The sequence below is a fragment of the Loxodonta africana genome, chromosome X, assembly GCF_030014295.1.
Source record: "Loxodonta africana isolate mLoxAfr1 chromosome X, mLoxAfr1.hap2, whole genome shotgun sequence".
NCBI lineage: Eukaryota > Metazoa > Chordata > Mammalia > Proboscidea > Elephantidae > Loxodonta > Loxodonta africana.
Window position 1 is genome coordinate 90,445,471 of NC_087369.1, and position 20,533 is coordinate 90,466,003.

The following is a 20,533-nucleotide window of genomic DNA, read 5'->3' on the forward strand; positions in this document are numbered from 1 at the left end:
TGAGGTTTTGATAGATATTGTGTTGAATATGAGGACGCATTTGGTAGTGTCAACATATTAATAATATTGTCTTCCAATCCATAAACATGAGATGTCTTTTCTTTTACTTACAAAACCAAAAACCAAACCCGTTGCCTTCGAGTCCATTCTTACTCATAGCAACCCTACAGGACAGAGTAGAACTGCTCCATAGGGTTTCCAGGGAGCAGCTGGTGGATTTGAACTGCCGACCTTTTGGTCAGCAACTGAGCTCTTTAGCATTATGACAAGAGGGCTTCCTTTCATTTACTTAGGTCATCTATAATTTTTCAACAATGTTTAGTACTTTTCAATGTACAAGTCTTTCAGATATTTGATTAAATTTATTCCTAAGTATTTTATTCTTTTTGATACTATTGTAAATTGTATTGCTTTCTTTTTTTTTATAAAAAAATTATTGTTCTTTAGGTGAAAGTTTACAGCCCAATTTCTCATTCAAAAATTTAAACACATATTGTTTTGAGACGTTGGTTGGAATCCATAAAATGTGACAGCATGCTCCTGCTTTCCACCACGGATTTCCTGTGTCCCTTCATCCTGCTCTTGGACAGCATTTCACATTTAGTATCGTATATTTGATTGAACTAAGAAGCACATTCCTCACGTGTTTTTTTTTTTTTTTAAATAGGGCTGTCTCATCTTTGTCTGAAACGCAGCCTTCAGGAATGGTTTCAGTTCTGAGTTACCCAGAGTGTCTAGGGGCTCTAGTCCTGGGGATTCCTCCAGTCTCTATCAGATCAGTAAGTCTGGTCTTTGTTCATGAATTAAACTCCGTTCTACATTTTTCTCCTGTTCTGCCCAGGACTGTCTGTTGTGATCCCTGTCAAAGGGGTTGGTTGTGATAGCTGGGCACCATCTAGTTTTTCTGGGCTCAGGCTTTTGGAGTCTGTGGTTCATGCAGTCCTTTCGTACCTAGGACTAATATTTTCTTTGTGTCTTTGGTTTTCCTTATTACCCTTTGCTCTGGATGGGATGACAACCAATAGATATATTTTAGATGGCCACTGTCAAGCTTTTAAGACCTCAGACGCTACTCACTAAAGAAGGATGTGGAATATTTTCTTTACGAACTATGTTATGCCAGTTGACCTAGATGTCCCCTGAGACTATGGTTCCCAGCCCCCAGGCCCAGATACTGGGTCTCTGAAAGTGTTTGGATGTGTCTAGGAAACTTCTATGCTTTTCCTTTGGTCCAGTTGTGCTAAATTCACCTATATTGTGTGTTGTCCTTTCCTTCACCAAAGTTGACACTTGTCTACTATATAGTTAATGATTTCCCTCCCCTTCCCCTCCCCACACTCTTAACCTTCCAAGAATGCTTTTTTTCTGTGTTTAAGCCTTTCTTGAGGTCTTATAATAGTGATCTCATACAATACATGTCCTTTTGTGACTGACTTATTTCACTCAGCATAATGCCCTCCAGATTCATCCATGTAGTGAGATGTTTCTTGAATTCAACATTGTTCTTTATCTTTGCATACTATTCCATTGTGTGTATTTACCATAATTTGTTTATCCACTTGTGTGTTGATGGGCATTTAGGTTGTTTCTATTCTTTTGCTATTGTGAATAGTGCTGCAGTAAACATGGGTGTGCATATGTCTATTCAAGTGACAGCTCTTATTTCTCTAGTGTGTATTCCTAGGAGTGGGATTGCTGGATCTTATGGTATTTCTATTCCTAGCTTTTTAAGGATATTGTTTTCCAAAGTTGTTGTACCATTTTTGATTCCCACCAGCAGTGCATAAAAGTTCCAGTCTCCCCGCAACCTCTCCACCAGTTGCTGTTTTGTGTTTTTTGGATTAGTGCTTGTAATGTCGGGGTGAGATGGTATCTCACTGTCATGGATTGAATTGTGTTCCCCAAAATATGTGTATCAACTTGACTAGGCCATGCATGATTCCCAGTATTGTGCGATTGTCCACCATTTTATCATCTCATGTGATTTCCCTATGTGTTGTAAATCCTATCTCTATGATGTTAATGCGATGCTATTAGTGGCAGCTGTGTCAATGAGGCAGAACTTAATCTACAAGACTAGATTGTGTCCTAAGCCAATCTTTTTTGAAATATAAAAGATAGAAATAAGCAGAGAGACAGGGGGACCTCATACTATCAAGAAACCAGAGCCAGGAGAACAGTGTGTTCTTTGGACCCAGGGTCCCTGCGCTGAGAAGCTCCTCGGCCAGGGGAAGACTGATGACAAGTATCTTCCCCCAGAGTCGACAGAGACAGAAAGCTTTCCTTTGGAGCTGATGCCTTGAATTTCTACTTGTAGCCTACTAGACTGTGACAGAATAAATTTCTCTTTGTTAAGGCCATCCACTTGTGGAATTTCTGTTACAGCAACACTAGATAACTAAAATAATCAAGGTAGTTTTGATTTGCACTTCTCTAATGGCCAGGGGCTGACTTCAGAAAAGACCATCAATTGCTCATATGCAAGTTCAAGGTGAAGCTGAAGCAAATTAGAACAAGTCTATAAGAGCCAAAATATGACCTTGAGGATGTTGTTGTTGTTAGGTGCCATTGAGTTGGCTTTGACTCATAGAGACCCTATGCACAACAGGGCAAAATACTGCCCTGTCCTATGCCATCCTCACAATCATTATACTTGAGCCCATTGTTGCAGCCACTGTATCAATGCATCCCATTGAGGGTGTTCCTCTTTTTCACTGACCCTCTACTTTACCAAGCTTGTTGTTCTTCCCCAGGAGCTGAGCCCTCTTGATAATATGTCCAAAGTATATGAGACATAGTCTCTCCATCCTTACTGCAAAGGAACATTCTGGCTGTATTTCTTCCAAGACAGATTTGTTCGTTCTTTGGCAGTCCATGGTATATTCAATATTCTTTGCCAACAACACAATTCAAAGGAGTCAATTCTTCGGTCTTCCTTATTCCTTGTCTAGCTTTCATATACACATGGGGCTATTGAAAACACCATGGTTTGGGTCAGGTGCACCTTAGTCTTCAAGGCGACAACTTTGCTTTTTAAGATTTTAAAGAGGCCTTTTGCAGCAGATTTGCCTAATGCAATATGTCTCTTGACTTCTTTTTTTTCAATATACATGTATGTTTTTTAATTGAACTTTAGATGAAAGTTTACAGAACGAGCTAGTTTCTCATCAAACAGTACACACATTGTTGAATGACATTGGTTAACAGCCCCACTACATGTCAACATTCTCCCTTTTCAACCCTGGGTTCCCTATTATCAGCTGTCCTGTTTCCTCCTGCCTTCTAGTCCCTGCTCCAGGGCTGGTGCACCCCCTTCAGTTTTGTTTTATTCCATGGACCTGTTCAATCTTTGGCTGCAGGGTGAACCTCAGGAGTGGCCTCATTACAGAGCTGAAAGGGTGTCCGGAGCATACTCTCAGGATTTCTCCAGTCTCTGTCAGGCCAGCAAGCCTGGTCTTTCTTTTCGAGTTAGAATTTTGTTCTACATGTTTCTCCAGCTCTGCCAGGGACCCTCTATTGTGACCCCTGTCAAAGCAGTCGGTGGTGGTAGCCAGTCGCCATCTCATACTGGACTCAATCTGTTGGAGACCATGGTAGATATGGTCCGTTAGTCCTTTGGACTGATCTTTCCCTTGTATCTTCAGTTTTCTTCATTCTTCCTTGCTCCTGAAGGGGTGAGACCAGTGGAGTATCATAGATGGCTGCTCACAGGCTTTTAAGACCCCAGAAGCTATTCACCAAAGTAGAATATAGAACATATTTTTTTTATAAATTGTGTTATGCCAATTGAGCTAGATGTTCCCCAAGACCATGGTCCCCACAGCCCTCAGCCCAGCAATTCAGTCCCTCAGGGAGATTGGATGTGTCTATGGAGCTACCATGACCTTGCCTTGTACAGGTTGTGCTGGCTTCCCCAGTATTGTGTACTGTCTTACCCTTCACCAAAGTTTCCACTTATCTATTGTCTTTTAAGTATTTTTTCCATCCCTACCCCTTCCCTCCCTTGTATCATCAAATATTGTTTTTGTATGTAAGGCTTTTCACGAGTTTTTACAGTAGTGGTTTCATGCAATATTTGTCCTTCTGTGATTGAATTATTTCACTCAGCATAATGTCCTCCAGATGCATCCATGTTATGAGATGCTTCACAGATCCATTGTTGTTCTTTATCCTTAAGTTTTTTGTTGTCATTGTAGTTTTTTTTGTGTGTGTGTGGTGCTAACATTTTCTTTGTTCCTCTTACTGTCCTGTGCTGAGTTCCTTTTTTTTGTGGATTTCTTTTGTTTTTGTAGTTTTTGTTTTTATTGAGACTTTATGTTTTTCTTCTTTATTTTGATGAGTAGGTTTGTTAACTTTCTTTGTGTTTACCTTGAAATTTACCCTTGTCTTCTAGGTAATATGTTTCTATTATTACTTGGTATCACCTTGCCTTCCTCTCCATTAGGAAGTTTTATACCTATATCATTCTCTTTTATTGTTCTGACATTGTTGTCATTTACAGATTAACCTCTCTGGTTCCCTGTTGCAATTGTTTTGGTTTTGGATAGTCCTTGAGAGTTCATTTCCTAGATTGGTATCTGGCTGGTACAATCTTGCATCCTAGATTCCGTTTGTGGTCTGATGTTGTTAGTTCTCAGACCAAAGGACTCCCTTTAATAATTCTTGTAAGTTTGGTTAGGTTTTTACATAATCCCTTAATTTCTGTTGATTTGAAAATGTCCTAATTTCACCATCATATTTGAACAAAAGTTTTGCAAGATATGTTATTGTTGGTTGGAAATTTTTTTTTCTTTCAAGGTTTTAAATATGTCATCCCATTGCCTTCTAGCCTGTATGATTTCTGGTAAATAATTAGAGCTTAGTCTGATTGTTTCTCCTCTGTATGTGAATTTTTGTTTTTCTCGAGCTGCTCGCAAGATTTTTTCTTTGTCTTTGATTTTAGTGAGTGTGATTATGATATGCTTTGGTGTTTTTTTTAAGGGGTCAATACTATATGAGGTTCGTAGACCTTCTTGGATGGTCAGCTTTTCATCATTCATGATATTAGGGAAGGTTTCTGTTGCAAATTTTCAATGATCCTCTCTGTGTTTTCCTTTTTTTCCTCCCTGTTCTGGAACTCTGATTGTTTGTAACTTTTTGCTTTTGATTGTATCCCACATAATTCTCAGGGTTTCTTCATTCTTTTTTTCTGATTTTTCTTCAGACAGACTTGTATCCAAGTTTTTGTCTTCAATTTCACTGATTCTGTTTTCCATCATTTCAAATGTGCTCCTCAGCCCTTCTATGACACAGTCCATTTCTGAAATCTTGTTGCTTATCTTTTGGATTTCTAATTGTTGTTTTTGTATGATTTCTAGTTGTGTTTTTATTTTGTCATTTTGTTCCTGTATTATTTTCCTGAATTCTTCCATTTTTTGTCTGTATTTTCTATTAATTTGTCTGCCTTTTCCATAAATTTGTCTATTTTTTCCTCATTTCTGTCTGCCTTTTGATTCAACTCTTGGATTGCTCTGAATATTAGAGATTTGAATTCCCTGGCAGGTAGTTCTAGTGCCTTTTCTTTTACTGGAAAGTCATCTGGTGTTTTATTTTGGATGCCTACTGGACCCATCCTGTCCTATTTTTTTATGTACTTTGAAATTGTCTGCTGGCTTCGGGACATTCGGTAGTTATTTTCTTTGTTTCTTGGTTGTGGATTTGTTTTGTCCTGCTTTTTTGTTTTATTTGGTTATGCCTGAGCAGGTGGGCTGTGCGCCCTTTGTTGTTTGTTCATCTGTAGTCATGATACTTTTCAACTCCTTGTCCAATGGGCAGGACCAGTCATTCAGCTATGGTGCAGCAGGGCATGTCCAGCTGAAGAGGAGGGGCTAGGATGGGTTGTATATGGCATGTTCAAGGGCTGACAGGGTGGGCCATGAATCAGTGCTGGGCAGGTTCCAGTAGGCCATGCCTGTGCTGCTTGGAGATGTGATATTCAGTGCATGGTACAGGTAGGCAGGAAGGGGGGGAGGCTGTGATGTGTGAAGCTAATAACAGTATGGGAAAGAGGAGAGAGAGGAGAGAAAAACAGGAGCCAAAAACAAGTAAGCAAACAAAGAAAGAGAGAAAAAAAGAGTGCTAAGGGAGCTTACCTTTGGAGTGGAGAGATGAAAAACCAAGAAATGGAGAAAAGCAAAAAGAAAAAAAAAAAAGAGAGAGAGAGAGAGAAATAACTAGATAAAAATTTGTAAAATAAAAGCCCCCGGGAGTCCTGGAGTCCCACTGGTGGGGCTGCTAAGATTGGGGAAGTGGCTCCCAGGCTGCACAGTGTAGCCTGGCTAGAGGGAGTATAGCAGTCACACTGCACCAGGTATTGAGGAGAAAGGAAAACAAGGTAAGTGTAGAGAAAAGAACCGAGAAATGAAGACAGACAGAAGGGGAAAAAGAGAGAAAACAATAAAAAAGAAAGAAAGAAATGCCCCCACGGATCCCACCTATGAAGCTGCGCAGACTTGGGTAGTATCTCCTAAGCCATGCAGTGCAGCCTAGCTAGAAGTGGCTCCCAAGCTGTGAAAAGAAAAAAGGAAACAAACAAATCAGAACAAAGCAAAACAAGCCAAAAAAGTCCCCCGGGATCCCACCAGCATGGTGTCATGGGCCAGGGGAGTGGTTCCCCAGTTGAGTGTGGCTTCACAGCCTTCCAAGAAGAAGTAAATATGGCACACAGAGCTAGGTGTTCCAGAGTAAGGAGGGGGAGGTGGTAGGAGGCACAGAGGAAACCAAAAGAGACGGAAAGAAGCAATACCAGCAGAGGGGCCCAGCCAGTGTGGGCAGGGCAAATTCAAGCAGCCTAAGGCCAAAGCAGTTGCCTCCTGGCCAAGAGACTGTGGCTGGAGGGAGGCAGAGGAGGCTGAAGTTGGGGGAAGAAGGGGAAGGCTAGGAAAGCGTAAATCACTCGTTACCAGGTGCTCATCTCCTGTTGGGAGCTTCGTGAAGCTGCTTTCCTGTACTCCCTGTCTGCTGATCTCTGATGTGGGTGGGGTGAATCTAAGTGGCACAGAGGCTTAGCTTCCTGACTGGCCAAGCCACCAGAGCCAGTCAGGAAGCTCAGAGGTAGAGCATTGGAGAGAGAATGGGGGTGGGAAAGCCTGTATCACTGGTTTCTGGGTGCTCTGTCTCTTGCTGGGAATTCCGCAAAGCTGCTTCCCCGTGCTCCCTGTTTGCCCATCCCTGACAGGAGTCCAAGATGGCGGATCGTGCTGCCTTAGCTGATGGGGCCCTCCGCATATATTTCTCCTTGCTCTTCATCCTCTTTCAGTTTCTTATTCCATTCGGTGCTTGGCTGAGTTCTCTATCTCTTCGTTTGGCATGTCAGGTTCCAGGAATGACATTAGCCTGTGTTTTACTTAGTTTTTCGGATCTTTGCTGTGGAGGAACAGCGTGGTGCTTCTGTCTATGCCACCATGTTGGTGGAAAGTCCCTGTCTTTTGATTTCTTGACTGCTGCTTCCATGAGTGTTGATTGTGAATCCAAGTGAAATGAAATCCTTGACAAATTCAGTCTTTTCTCTTTTAATCATGGTACTCCTTATTGGTCCAGTTGTGAGGATTTCTGTTTTCTTTATGTTGAGGTATGTCGCATAGTGGTTAAGTGCTACAGTTGCTAACCAAAAGGTTGGCAGTTCGAATCCACCAGGCACTCCTTAGAAACTCTATGCGGCAGTTCTACTCTGTCCTATAGGGTCATTATAAGTTGGAATCGACTGGATGACAACGGGTTTGGTTTTTGGTTTTTATGTTGAGGTATAATCCATACTGATGGCTGTGGTCTTTGATCTTCATCAGTAAGCGCTTCAAGCCCTCTTACTTTCAGCAAGCAAGGTCGTGTCATATGCTTAACGCAGGTTGTTAATGAGTTTTCCTCCAATCCTGATGTTCTTCTTTATATGGTCCGGCTTCTCGGATTCTTTGCTCAGCATACAGAATGAATAGATATGGTGAAAGGATACCACCCTGATGCACACCTTTCTTGACTTTAAACCATGCAGTATTCCCTCGTTCTGTTCAAACAACTGCCTCTTGATCTGCGTACATGTTCCTCATGAATACAATTAAGTGTTCTGGAATTTCCATTCTTTGCAATGTTATCCATAATTTGTTATGATCCACACAGTCAAATGCCTATGCATAGTCAATAGAACACAAGTAAACATCTTTCTGGAATTCTCTGCTTTCAGCCAGAATCCATCTGACATCAGCAATGATATCCCTGGTTCCACGTTCTCTTCTGAATTCAGAAATTGAATTTCTGGCAGTTCCTGGTTGATATACTGTAGCAGCCACTTTTGAATGATCTTCAGCAAAATTTTAGTTGCATGTGATATTAATGATATTGTTTGATAATTTCTGCATTTGGTTAGATCAACTTTCTTTGGAATAGGCATAAATATGGATCTCTTCCAGTCAGTTGGTCAGGTAACTGTCTTCCAAATTTCTTGGTATAGACAAGTGAGAAATTCCAGTGCTGCATCTGTTTGTTGAAACATCTCAATTCATATTCTGTCAATTCCTGGAGCCTTGTTTTTCACCAATGCCTCCAGTGTGGCTTGGACTTCTTCCTTCAGTACCATTGGTTCCTGATCATATGCTACCTCCTGATATGGTTGAACGTTGACCAATTCTTTGTGGTATATTGACTCTGTGTACTCCTTCCATCTTTTGATGCTTCCTGCGTTGTTTAATATTGCAAGTGGAGGCCTGAATTTTTTCTTCAGTGCTTTCAGCTTGAGAAATGCAGAGCGTGTTCTGGTTTTTTATCTCCAGGTCTTTGCATATATTACTATTATATTTTCCTTTGTGTTCTCGAGTTGCCCTTTGAAACCTTCTGTTAAGCTCTTTTAATTCATCATTTTTTCCTTTTGCTTTAGCTACTCTACAATCAAGAGGAAGTTTCAGAGCCTTGACTTACATCCATTTTGGTCTTTTCTTTCTCTCCTGTCTTTTTAATGACTTGTTTTCTTCATGTATGATGTCCTTGATGTTATTCTACAACTCATCTGGTCTTCAGTCATTAGTGTTCAATGTGTGAAATCTATTCTTGAGATGGTCTCTAAATTCAGGTGGAATATGCTCCATTGGCTCTCATGGACTTGCTCTAATTTTCTTCAGTTACGACTTGAATTTGAACAATTGATGGCCTGTTCTGCAGTCACCCCTGGCCTTGTTCTGGCTGACGATATTGAGCTTTTCCATCGACGTTTTCCACAGATGTGGAACCCTGTGTATTCAATCTGCTGAGGTCCACGTGTACAGTCACCATTTACATTGTTAAAAAAGAAAAGGTATTTTCAATAAAGAAGTTGTTGGTCTTGCAAAATTCTGTCATGCAATCTTTGGTATGGTTTCCATCACCAAGGCCATATTTTCCAACTACAAATCCTTCTTTGTTTCCAATCTTTGCATTCCAATCACCAGTAATTATCAAGGCACACTAATTGCATTTGATCAATTTCAGACTGCAGAATTGTTAAAAATCTTCAATTTCGTCATCTTTGGCCTTAGTGGTTTATAAATAACAGTGAAACATTGTCTGATATAGTGCCGGAAGATGAGCCCCTCAGTTTGGAAGCCACTCAAAATATGACTGGGAAGACCTGCTTACTCAAAGTAGAGTCAATCTTAATGATGTGGATGAAGCCAAGATTTTAGGACCGTCATTTTCTGATATGGCATAACTCAAAATGAGAAGAAACAGCTGCAAATATCCATTAACAATCAGAAAGTGGAGTGTACAAACTCTGAATCTAGGAAAATTGGAAATTATCAAAAATTAAATGGATAAACATAAACATCAATATCCTAGGCATTAGTGAGCTGAAATGGACTAGTACTGGCCTTTCTGAATCAGACAATCATATGGTCTATTATGCCAGGAATGACAAGTTGAAGAGCAATGGCATTGCATTCATCATCAGGAAGAACATTTCAATATCTATCTTGAAGTACAACTGTCAGCAATAGGATAATATCCATATGCCTACAAGAAAGACCTATAATATGACTATTATTCAAATTTATGCACCAACCACTAAGGCCAAAATTAACTTGAGCATACTAAACCAAAAAACCCATTACTCTTGAATCAATTCTGACTCATAGCAACCCTATAGGACACAGTAGAACTGCCCCATAGAGTTTCCGAGGAGTGCCTGGTGGATTCGAACTGATGACCTTTTGGTTAGCAGTAATAGCTTCTAACCACTACACCACCAGGATTTCCACCTTGAGTATATCATACCTGAATTTAGAGACCATCTCAAGAACAGATTTCATACAGTGAACACTAATGACCAAAGACCAGACAAGTTGTGGAATGACATTAAGGACATCATACGTGAAGAAAGCAAAAGATCATTAAAAAGACAGAAAAGAAAGAAAAAGCCTGAAATGGATATCAGAAAAGACTCTGAAAATTGCTCTTGAAGTAGATAAAAGTGAAAGGAAGAACTGATGAAGTAAAAGAGCTCAACAGAAGATATCAAGGGACAGCTAGGGAAGACAAAGTATTATAATGAAGTGTGCCAAGACCCGAAGGTAGAAACCCAAAAGGGAAGAATACGTTCAGAATTTCTCAAGCTGAAAGGACTGAAGAAAAAATTCAACCCTTAAGTTGCAATATTGAAGGATTCTACAGGGAAAATATTGAATGATGTAGAAAGCATCAAAAGAAGATAGAAGCAATCCACAGAGTCACTATACCGAAAAGAATTGGTCGACAATCAGCCGTTTCAGGCAGCAGCTTATGATCAAGAACCGATGGTATTGAAGTAAGAGGTCCATCCTTCACTGAAGGGAGTGGTGAAAAACAGGGCTCTAGGAGTTGTCTGTATATCAGTTGAGATGTTTCAACAAACAGATGCAGTGCTAGAGATGCTTACCCATCTATGCAAAGATATTTGGAAGACGGCTACCTGACCAACCAACTGGAAGGGATCCATATTTATGCCCATTACAAAGTAAGTTGAGCCAGCAGAATGTGGAAATTATCAAAAAAATATCATTAATATCACACACAAGTATAATTTAGCTGAAGATCATTCAAGACCAGTTGCAGCAGTATATGGACAAAGAACTGGTAGATGTTCAAGCCGGATCCAGAAGCGGACATGGAACCAGGGATATCATTGCTAATGTCATATGGATCTTGGCTGAAAGCAGAGAATACCAGAAAGATGTTTACCTGTGTTTTATTGACTATGCAACAGCATTCGACTGTGTGGATCATAACAAATTATGGATAACATTGAGAAGAATGGAAATTTGGGAACCCTTAATTGTGCTCATGAGGAACATATACATAAACAAGGAGACAGTATTTGACCACAGCAAGGTGATACCGCATGGTTTAAAGTCAGGAAATGTGTGCATGAGGGATGTATTCTTTCATCATACTTATTCAATCTGTATGCTGAGCAAATAATCCAAAAAGCTAGAATATATGAAGAACAGAACAGCAGGATTGGACTCATTAACAACCTGAGTTATGCAGATGACACCACCATGTTTGAAGAAAGTGAAGAGGACTTGAAGAACTTACTGATGAAGATCAAAGACCACAATCTTCAATATGGATTTCACCTCAACACAGAGTTAAAAAAAATTTCTCACAACTGTTCCGGTAAGCAGCATCATGATCAACAGAGAAAGAATTGAAGTTGTCAAGGCTTTCATTTTACTTGGATCCTGTCATGGATTGAGTTATGTCACCCAAAGAATGTGTGTGTCAACTTGGTTGGTACGTGATTCCTGGTATTCTGTGACTGTCCTCCATTTTATGATAGTAATTTTATGTTAAAGAGAATTAGGGTGGGACTGTAACACCCTTACCAGGTCACATCCCTGATCCAAGGTAAAGGGAGTTTCCCTGGGGTGTGGTCTGTACCACCTTTCATCTCTCAAGAGATAAAAGGAAAGGGAAGCAAGCAGAGAATTGGGGACCTCCTACCACCAAGAATGCATCACTGGGAGCAGAGCTCATCCTTTGGACCTGGGGTCCCTGCACCTGAGAAGCTCCTTGACCATGGGAAGGTTGGGGACAAGGATCTTTCTCCAGAGTTGACAGAGACAGAAATCCTTCCCCTGGAGCTGACGCCCTGAATTTGGACTTTTAGCCTACATTATTGTGTGAAAATAAACTTCTGTTTGTTGTAAAGCCACCCGCTTGTGGTATTTCTGTTATAGCTGTTGTTGTTGTTAGGTGCCATCGAGTCTGTTTTCACTCATAATGATCCTATGTGCCACAGAATGAAACACTGCCCAGTCCATTGCCATCGTTACAATAGTTGCTATGCTTGAGCCCATTGTTGCAGCCACTGTTTCAATCCATCTTGTTGAGGATCTTCCTCTTTTCCGCTGACCCTGTACTTTACTAAGCATGATGTCCTTCTCCAGGGACTGATCCCTCCTAACAAGTCCAAAGTATGTAAGAGGCAGTCTAGCTATCCTTGCTTCTAAGGAGCACTCTGGTTATACTTCTTCCAAGACAGATTTGTTCGTTCTTTTGGCAGTCCATGGTATACTCAATATTCTTCACAAACACTACAATTCAAAGGCATCAATTCTTCTTTGGTCTTCCTTATTCATTGTCCAATTTTTGAATGCATATAATGTGATTGAAAATACCATGACTTGGGTCAGGCACACATTAGCCTTCAAGGTGACATCTTTGCTTTTCAACACTTTAAAGAGGTCCTTTGCAGCAGATTTTCCCAATGCAATGTGTCTTTTGATTTCTTGACTACTGCTTCTATTGGTGTTGATTGTGGATCCAAGTAAAATGAAATTCTTGTCAACTTCAAGTTACAACAGCACTAGATAACTAAGACATATCAATAGTCAACACCCATGGAAGCAGCAGTCAAGAAATCAAACAATGTATTGCATTGGGCAAATCTGCTGCAAAGACCTTTTCAAAGTGTGGAAACTAAAGATGTCATTTTGAGGTCTAAGGTGTGTCTGATGCAAGCCATGATATTTTCTATTGCATCATATGCATGCAAAAGCTGGACAATGAATAAGAAATATGTAAGAAGAATTGACTCCTTTTAATTATGGTGTTGATGAAGAATATTAAATATACCACAGACTGCCAGAAGAACAAGGAAACCTCTCTTGGAAGAAATACAGCCAGAATGTTCTTTAGAAGCAACGATGGCTAAACTTCGTCTCATGTGCTTTGGACATGTTATCAGGAGGGACCAGTTCCTGGAGAAGAACATCACGCTTAGTAAAGTGGAGAGTCAGCAAAAAAGAGACAGTGACCCTCAATGAGAAGGACTGCCACAGTGGCTGCAACAATGGGATCAAGCATAAAAAGATTGCGAGGATGGTGCAGGACTGGGCAAAGTTTCATTCTGTTGTACATAGGGTCGCTATGAGTCTGAACTAACCAGACAGCACCTAACAACAACAATGGCTAATGTTCGCCAGCATTTCTTCATGTGTCTTTTAGCTTCCTGAATGTCTTCTTTGGTGATGTGTCTGTTCATATTATTTGCCCATTTTTAAAGTGGATTATTTGTCTTTTTGTTATTGAGGCATTGATGTGTTTTGTAGATTTTAGAGATTAGACTCTTGTCAGATATGTCATAGCCAAAATTTTTTTCCCTGTCTGTACCCATTGCTGTCCAGTCAATTCTGACTCCTAGTTCCCAGTCCGTAGGTACTCTTTTGGTAAAGACTTTTGATAAGAGTTTAATTTTAGAAGCTCCCAGTTATCTAGTTTCTCTTCTGGTCTTTGTGCATTGTTAGTTATTGTTTGTGTACTATTTGTGCCATGTATTAGAGCCCCTAGCATTCTCCCTATTTTTTCTTCCATGATCTTTATTGTTTTAGATTTCATATTTAGGTCTTTCATCAAGTTTGAGTTAATTTTTGAGTATGGCGTGAGGTATGGAACTCGTTTCATTTTTTTTACAGATGGACATCCAGTTACACCAGCAGCATGTGTTAAAGAGTCTGTCTTTTCCCCATTTAATGGACTTTGCCCCCTTGCCAAATATCAACTGCTCACAGGTGGATGGGTTCTCAGTTCTGTTCCATCGTTCTGTGTGTCTGTTATTGTACAAGTACCAGGCTGTTTTGACTATCACGGCTGTACAATAAGTTCAAAAATCAGGTAGTGTGAGGTCTCCCACTTTGTTCTTCAGTAATGCTTTACTTATCCAGGGCCTCTTTCTGCATAAACTTGGTGATTTGTTTCTCCATCTTGTTAAAGAATGCTGTTGGAATTTGGATTGGGATTGCATTGTATCTGTAGATTACTTTGGGTAGAACTGATATTTTCACAATGCTGAGTCTTTCTATCCATGTGCATGGTATGTTTTTTCACTTATGTAGGTCTCTTGGTTTCTTGCAGTGGTGTTTTGTAGTTTTCTTCATATAGGTCTTTTATGTCCCTGGTTAGATTTATTCCTAAGTACTTTATCTTCTTGAGGGCCATTGTACATGGTATTGACTTGGTGATTTCCTATTCAAAGTTCTCTTTGTTGCTGTAGAGGAATCAACTGATTTCTGTATGTTAATCTTGTATCCCGCTACTTTGCTGAAATCTATTAGTTCCAGTAGATTTCTTGTGAATCCTTTGGGGTTTTCTGTGTATAAGATCATACCAGAAAACCAAACCCAGTGCCGTAAAGCTGATTCTGACTCATAGCGACCCTAGAGGACAGTGTAGAACTGCCCCATATAGTTTCCAAGGAGCGCCTGGTGGATTTGAACTGCCGACCCTTTGGTTAGCAGCTGTAGCACTTAACCACTACGCCACGAGGGTTTCCGTATAAGATCATACCATCTGCAAATAGGAATAGTTTTCCCTTTTCCTTATGAATTTGATTGCCCTTTATTTCTTTTTCTTGCCTTATTGCTTTAGCTAGGATGTCCAGCACAATGTTGAATAAGAGCAGTGAAAAATGACGTCCTCATTTGTTTCCCTTTCTCAAGAGGAATGCTTTCTTTCAGTCTAATCCATTTAGAATGATGTTCACTGTTGGTTTTGTATACATCCCCTTTATTATGTCAAGGAATTTCCCTTCCATTCCTATTTTGTTGAGAGTTTTTTTTATCAGGAATGCATGTTGAAATTTGTTGAATGCCGTTTCTGCATAATGTGATTCTTTTGTTTTATTTACAAGTTGGATTACTTTAATTGATTTTCTAATGTTGAACCATCCCTTCATACCTGGTATGAATCCTGCTTGGTCATGATGTATTATTTTTTTTGGTATGCTGTTGAATTCTATTGGCTAGAATTTTGTTGAGAATTTTTCTGTCTATGTTCATGAAGGATATTGATTTGTAATTTTCTTTTTTTTTGTGGTGTCTTTGCTTGCATTTGGCATCAGGGTTATGCTGGTTTCACAGAACGAGTTTGGAAGTATTCTTTCCTTTTCTGTTATCTGAAATAGCTCTAGTAGTATTGGTGTCAGTTCTCTGAAAGCTTGGTAGAATTCTCCAGTGAAGCTGTCTGGGCCAGGGATATTTTGGGGGGAGTTTTTTTTTTTTTAACTCTTCAATCGCTTCTGTCTAGATTTTCTACCTCAGTTTGTGTTAGTCTAGGTAGGTAATGTGCTTTTAGAAATTTGTCTATTTTCTCTAGGTTTTCAAATTTGTTAGAGTATAATTTTTTGTAATATTCCCTTATTACCCTGTTTATTTCTCTTGGGTGTGTTTTATCATGTTGTGATATCACCCATCTCATATCTTATTCAGGTTATTTGCTTCCGTCCCTGTTTTTCTTTTGTCAGTTTGGGCAATGATTTGTCTATTTTGTTGATCTTTTCAAAGAACCATCTTTTGGTCTTGCTGATTTTTTCAGTTCTTTCTCTATCTCATTTGTTTCTGCTCTAACCTTTATTATCTCCTTTTTTCTGGCGCCTGAGGGCTTCTTTTGTTGCTCTTTTTCTATTTGTTTGAGTTGTAGGGTTAATATTTTGATTTTGGCCTTTTCTTCTTTTTTGATGTGTGCATTTATTGCTATAAATTAACTGCTGAGCACTGTTTTTACTGTGTCCCAAAGCTTTTAATAAGATGTGTTTTTTTTTCTCATTTCATGGATTGTTTTATTCCATCTTTGATTTCTTCTATTACTCAGTAGTTTTTAAGCAAGGTGTTATTCAGTTTCTACGTATTTAGTTTTTTTTTTTCTTGCTGTTTCTATTACTGATTTCTACTTTTATGGCATTATGATTAGATAAGATACTTTGTATTATTTTGATGTTTTGGATTTTGTTAAGGCTTGTTCTGTGGCCTAAAATGTGGTCTATTCCAGAGAATGTTCCATGTGCATTGGAAAAATATGTACACTTTGCTGCTGGGTGGAGTGTTCTGTATATGTCTGTGAGGTCAAGTTGTTTGATTGTGGCATTTAGATCTTCTGTATCTTTATTGAGTTTCTAGATGTCCTGTTCTTCACTGAAAGTGGAGTGTTGAAGCCTCTTACTATTCTTGCGCAACTCTCAATTTCTCTTTTCAATGCTGTTAGAGTTGTTTTATGTATTTTGGAAACCTGTCATTGGGTGCATATATATTTATTATGGTTATGTCCTATTGGTGTAATGACCCTTTAATCGTTCTATAGTGTCCTTCCTTATCCTTTGTGGTGAATTATGCTTTAAAGTCTATTTTATTGGAGATTAATATTGCCACTCCTGCTCTTTTTTGGTTATTGTTCGTGTGATATATTTTTGTCATCCTTTGAGTTTTAGTTTATGTCTTTGTGTGTAAGATGTGTCTCCTGTAGACAACATATAGATGGATCGGGTGTTTTTTACCCATTCTGCCACTCTCTGTCTCTTTACTAGTGCTTTTAGGCCATTTACATCCAGTGTAATCATTGATAGGTATGAGTTCACTGCTGTCATTTTTTTTTTTGACATGTTGACAGTTTCTTTGTTCCACTTAATTTTCTGTGCTGAGTTCCTCTTGTTTATGTATTTTCTTTTCATTTCTTTCTTTATTGTTGATTTTGTGTTTGCTGAGTATTTTTTTTTCTTTTGATGAGTAGGTTTGTTAGCTTCCTTTGTGGATACCTGAAATTTACCTTTATTTTTCTAAGTTTTAACCAGTTTTTTTTATTTCTTTATACTACCTTGTCTTCCTCTTCATATGTAAGTTGTATGACTACACCATTTATTCCCTCTTTTTTGTTTTGACATTGTCATCATTTACATATTGACATCTCTGGTTCCCAATTTTCAGTCTTTTAGCTTTGTTTTGTTTTTGTTAATTCTCTATCTGGGTTGGTATCTGGTTGATTTGTTCTGTGTCCTAGTCTTGGATTGTTGTCTGATGTTGTTGGTTATCTAACTGAAGGACTCCCTTTAATATTTCTTATAATTTTGGTCTAGTTTTTACAAATTCCTTTAATTTCTGTTTATCTGGAAATGACCTAATTTCACTATCATATCTGACAGACAATTTTGCTGAATATATAATTCCTGGCTGGCAATTTTTTTCCCTTCAAGGCTTTTATATATCATCCCATTGCCTTCTTATTTGTGTGGTTTCTGCTGAGTAATCAGAATTTTGTCTTATTGGTTCTCCTTTGCAGGTGGCTTTTCATTTATCCCTAGTCACTCTCGGGATTCTTTCTTTGTCTTTGGTTTTGGCAAGTTTGATTATGATATGTACTGGTGACTTTCTTTGGGGTCTACCCTGTATGAGGTTCCTTGAGCTCCTGGGATAGATGTCTTCTCATCTTTTGTGATATTGGGGAAGTTTTCTGGCAGAAAGTCTTTAGCAATTCTTGCTGTGTTTTCCATTTCTCCCTCCTCCCATTCCAGTACTCCAGTCACTCGTAGGCTTTTCCTGTTGATAGTGTCCCATATAATTCTTAAGTTTTCTTCATTCATTTTTCTGATTTTTCCTCAAATTGGTGCCAAAGGATTTAATCTTCAATCTCACTAATTCTGATTTCCATTGTCTCAATTCTTCTTCTATGACCTTCTATTGAGTTGTCCAATTCTGAAATTTTATTGTTAATATTTTGGATTTCTAGTTGCTATTTCTACATGATTTGTAAATGCCTGTTCATTCTGTCATTTTTTCCTTGTATTGTTTTCTTGAATTCTTCTATTGCTTTGTCTGTGTTCCTTGACTGGGCCTTAGTTTTGACTGACCTCATTCTTGATCTCTTGTAGAGTTCTGTATATTAATCTTTTGAATTCTTTATCAGAGAGTTCCATTGCCTTATCTTCCTCCAGAAGGTTTTCTGGTTCGTTATTTTGGTTGCTTGCTGGAGCCATCTTGACCTGCTTCTATGTGATTTGCCAAAGCATCAATAAGTTATTATATTTATTTAATTATTGTATTTTTGTTTACTGTGTCCTGTATTTTTGTTCTGTTGTGTTTTGAGATGTCCAAGTAGACTGGGCGTGTGTGCTACTCTGGTCATTGGCATCACTGAAATTTTCATCTCCTGTCTCCAGGTGTTCAGAGCAGCTACTAGGTGTGTGAGCCTGGGAGCTGGTTCACTGTTCTTGCGGGGGTGCTGAAGATGTAGGCAAAATTTTTGGTGAGCTAATGATTCTGTCCTGCTGGTCCACTGCTTTGTGGGTACAGGTGGTGTTTTCTCTGGTCTTTGGGTTGGGTGTTGTGTGTGTGCTCCACTTCTTACTGGTTTGTTGGAACACAGGTGCTTATTTTGTCAGTCAGTGAATGTGTGGTGTGAAGACTCTCACCTACAGTCCTGGGCGGGCAGGGCTATGTGGGGGTGTTCAGTGCTGGCACAGGTCTCTGTTTGCAGTCAGTGGTGACGTGCAGGGAAAGGCAGGGAGCTGGCATCTTCCGCTACTTGCCTAGATGGGGGGCATTCCCCTGTCCCCTACAGCACAGAGTGGAGGAGGTAGTGCATCTGGTCCTTGGGCGCCTTGTGCCATTGGCTGGAAGGATTGCAATACCACTAATTCTCAGGACCTTGTCAGGAATGGCTAGGTGGAGTGGGTAGTACCGCTGGCCTTCAGATCTGTGGTGTGGGTGGGAGAGGCCCCTTCTTTGGGGGTTGGGGAGTTTTGAATGTCACAAAGCTGCAGCTTCCACTTGGCTTCTGCATGTGAAAATGTGTTTCAGGTGGATGCCCTACCTGTTTTGTTCTAATGAAGGAGTGCCTTATTGGGTTGCCCTGCAAGGCACTGGTGCAGGTGATCAATGGTGGTGAAGGGTGCTGCACCCCCTATGACAGCGACTGGGCAATGGAGAGAGTGCCTCTGGACCAGGCTGTGTGTTTGCAGCTTAGGGGATATGGTGGTGTTGAATGCAGCCTGAACGGTGTTGTAGTGGGGAGGGGGATGGATGAGGAGAAGGAAGTGCTCCTTGGCTGTGGAGCTTTTGTGGGGGAGAGGTTCTGACATGCATGTGGTAGTTTGGGAGCTTGCACTTAACTTTCGCAGGTCTGATGTCAATCCTATTTGGTTCTGGAGGTGCTTGCAGACTTACTGCTGCTTGGCTGCATCAGATGGGGTGGGTTTCAGCTTGGGTTGTTGCTGCTTGCCTCAACCTGTGTGCACTGTGCAGATTCAGTTAGCAGGACACTGACAATCATGCTATTTGTAATTCCCTGTTTCCACAGTTTTTGAATTGTCTCTCTTTCCACCTGTCGATCAGTCCAATTTTTCAGGTTTATTTTTGATAATTAAGGTTCCTAGATTGTCATATATATCTGATTCACTTGTTTATTTGGGTCTTTGTTGTAAGAGGGATGACATGAATCATCTGAGTATTCTGCCATCTTGGCCCCTCCCCTTCTTCTGTATTGGTTTCTTAATTTCATTTTTGGTTTGCTCATTGCCACTGTGTAGAAATATAAGCAATTTTTGTTTATCGATCTTGTATTCTCAATCTTTACAGAACTTGTTCATCAGGTCATAAAAACTTAGTGGGTTATTTAGGATTTTCTATATGCAAGAAATGTCTTCTGTAAATAGACATAGTTTTACTTCTTTTCTTTCCTAATTACTCTGGCTATAATATACTTTACAATATTTAATAGAAGTCATGAGAGTGGAATTTTTTGTCTTTTGCTGATCTTATTGAAAAAAACATTCAGTGTTAGACATTAAAAGCTGCTAACCAAAAGGTCAGCAGTTTGAATCCACCAGCTGCTCCTTGAAAGCCCTATGGGGCAGTTCCGCTCTGTACTATAAGGTCACTGTGAGTTGGAATCTACTCTATAGCCACAGGTTTATTAAGATGAGTATGTGTTTTTTTTTTCTTTTTCCTGTTAAAATTCTGTATTACATTGGTTGATTTTTAGATATTAAACCCATTTAGATTATGGTGTATGACTCTTTTTATATATTGCTGGTTTCAGAAAACCCATAACTAATTCAGAAACTCTTCATAAGGGATATGCATAACATCCATAAATAATACTGATCTGCCATTTCCTTTTCCTGTGAAATCTTTGTCTAGTTTTGGTATCCAGGTAATAATGGCCTCCTCATAGAATGAGTTGGAAAATGTTTCATCCTCTTCTATTTTTTAGAAGAGTTTGTGAAGGA

The 20,533-nt window shown here is 39.5% G+C and overlaps 1 protein-coding gene across 9 annotated transcripts in view; it reads left to right on the plus strand.

Moving 5' to 3' along the window:
• The window catches only part of LOC100655837 (putative P2Y purinoceptor 10), a 78,398-nt gene that overhangs the window by 33,994 nt on the left and 23,871 nt on the right, over positions 1-20,533 (plus strand). The window contains exon 4 of one of the 9 annotated variants that reach the window (XM_064278600.1): positions 668-779. The exons of the other annotated variants lie outside the window; for them this stretch is intronic. The gene's annotated coding sequence lies outside the window, so the exon portion shown is untranslated. The remainder of the gene's footprint in view (positions 1-667; positions 780-20,533) is intronic. 9 annotated transcript variants of the gene reach the window in all.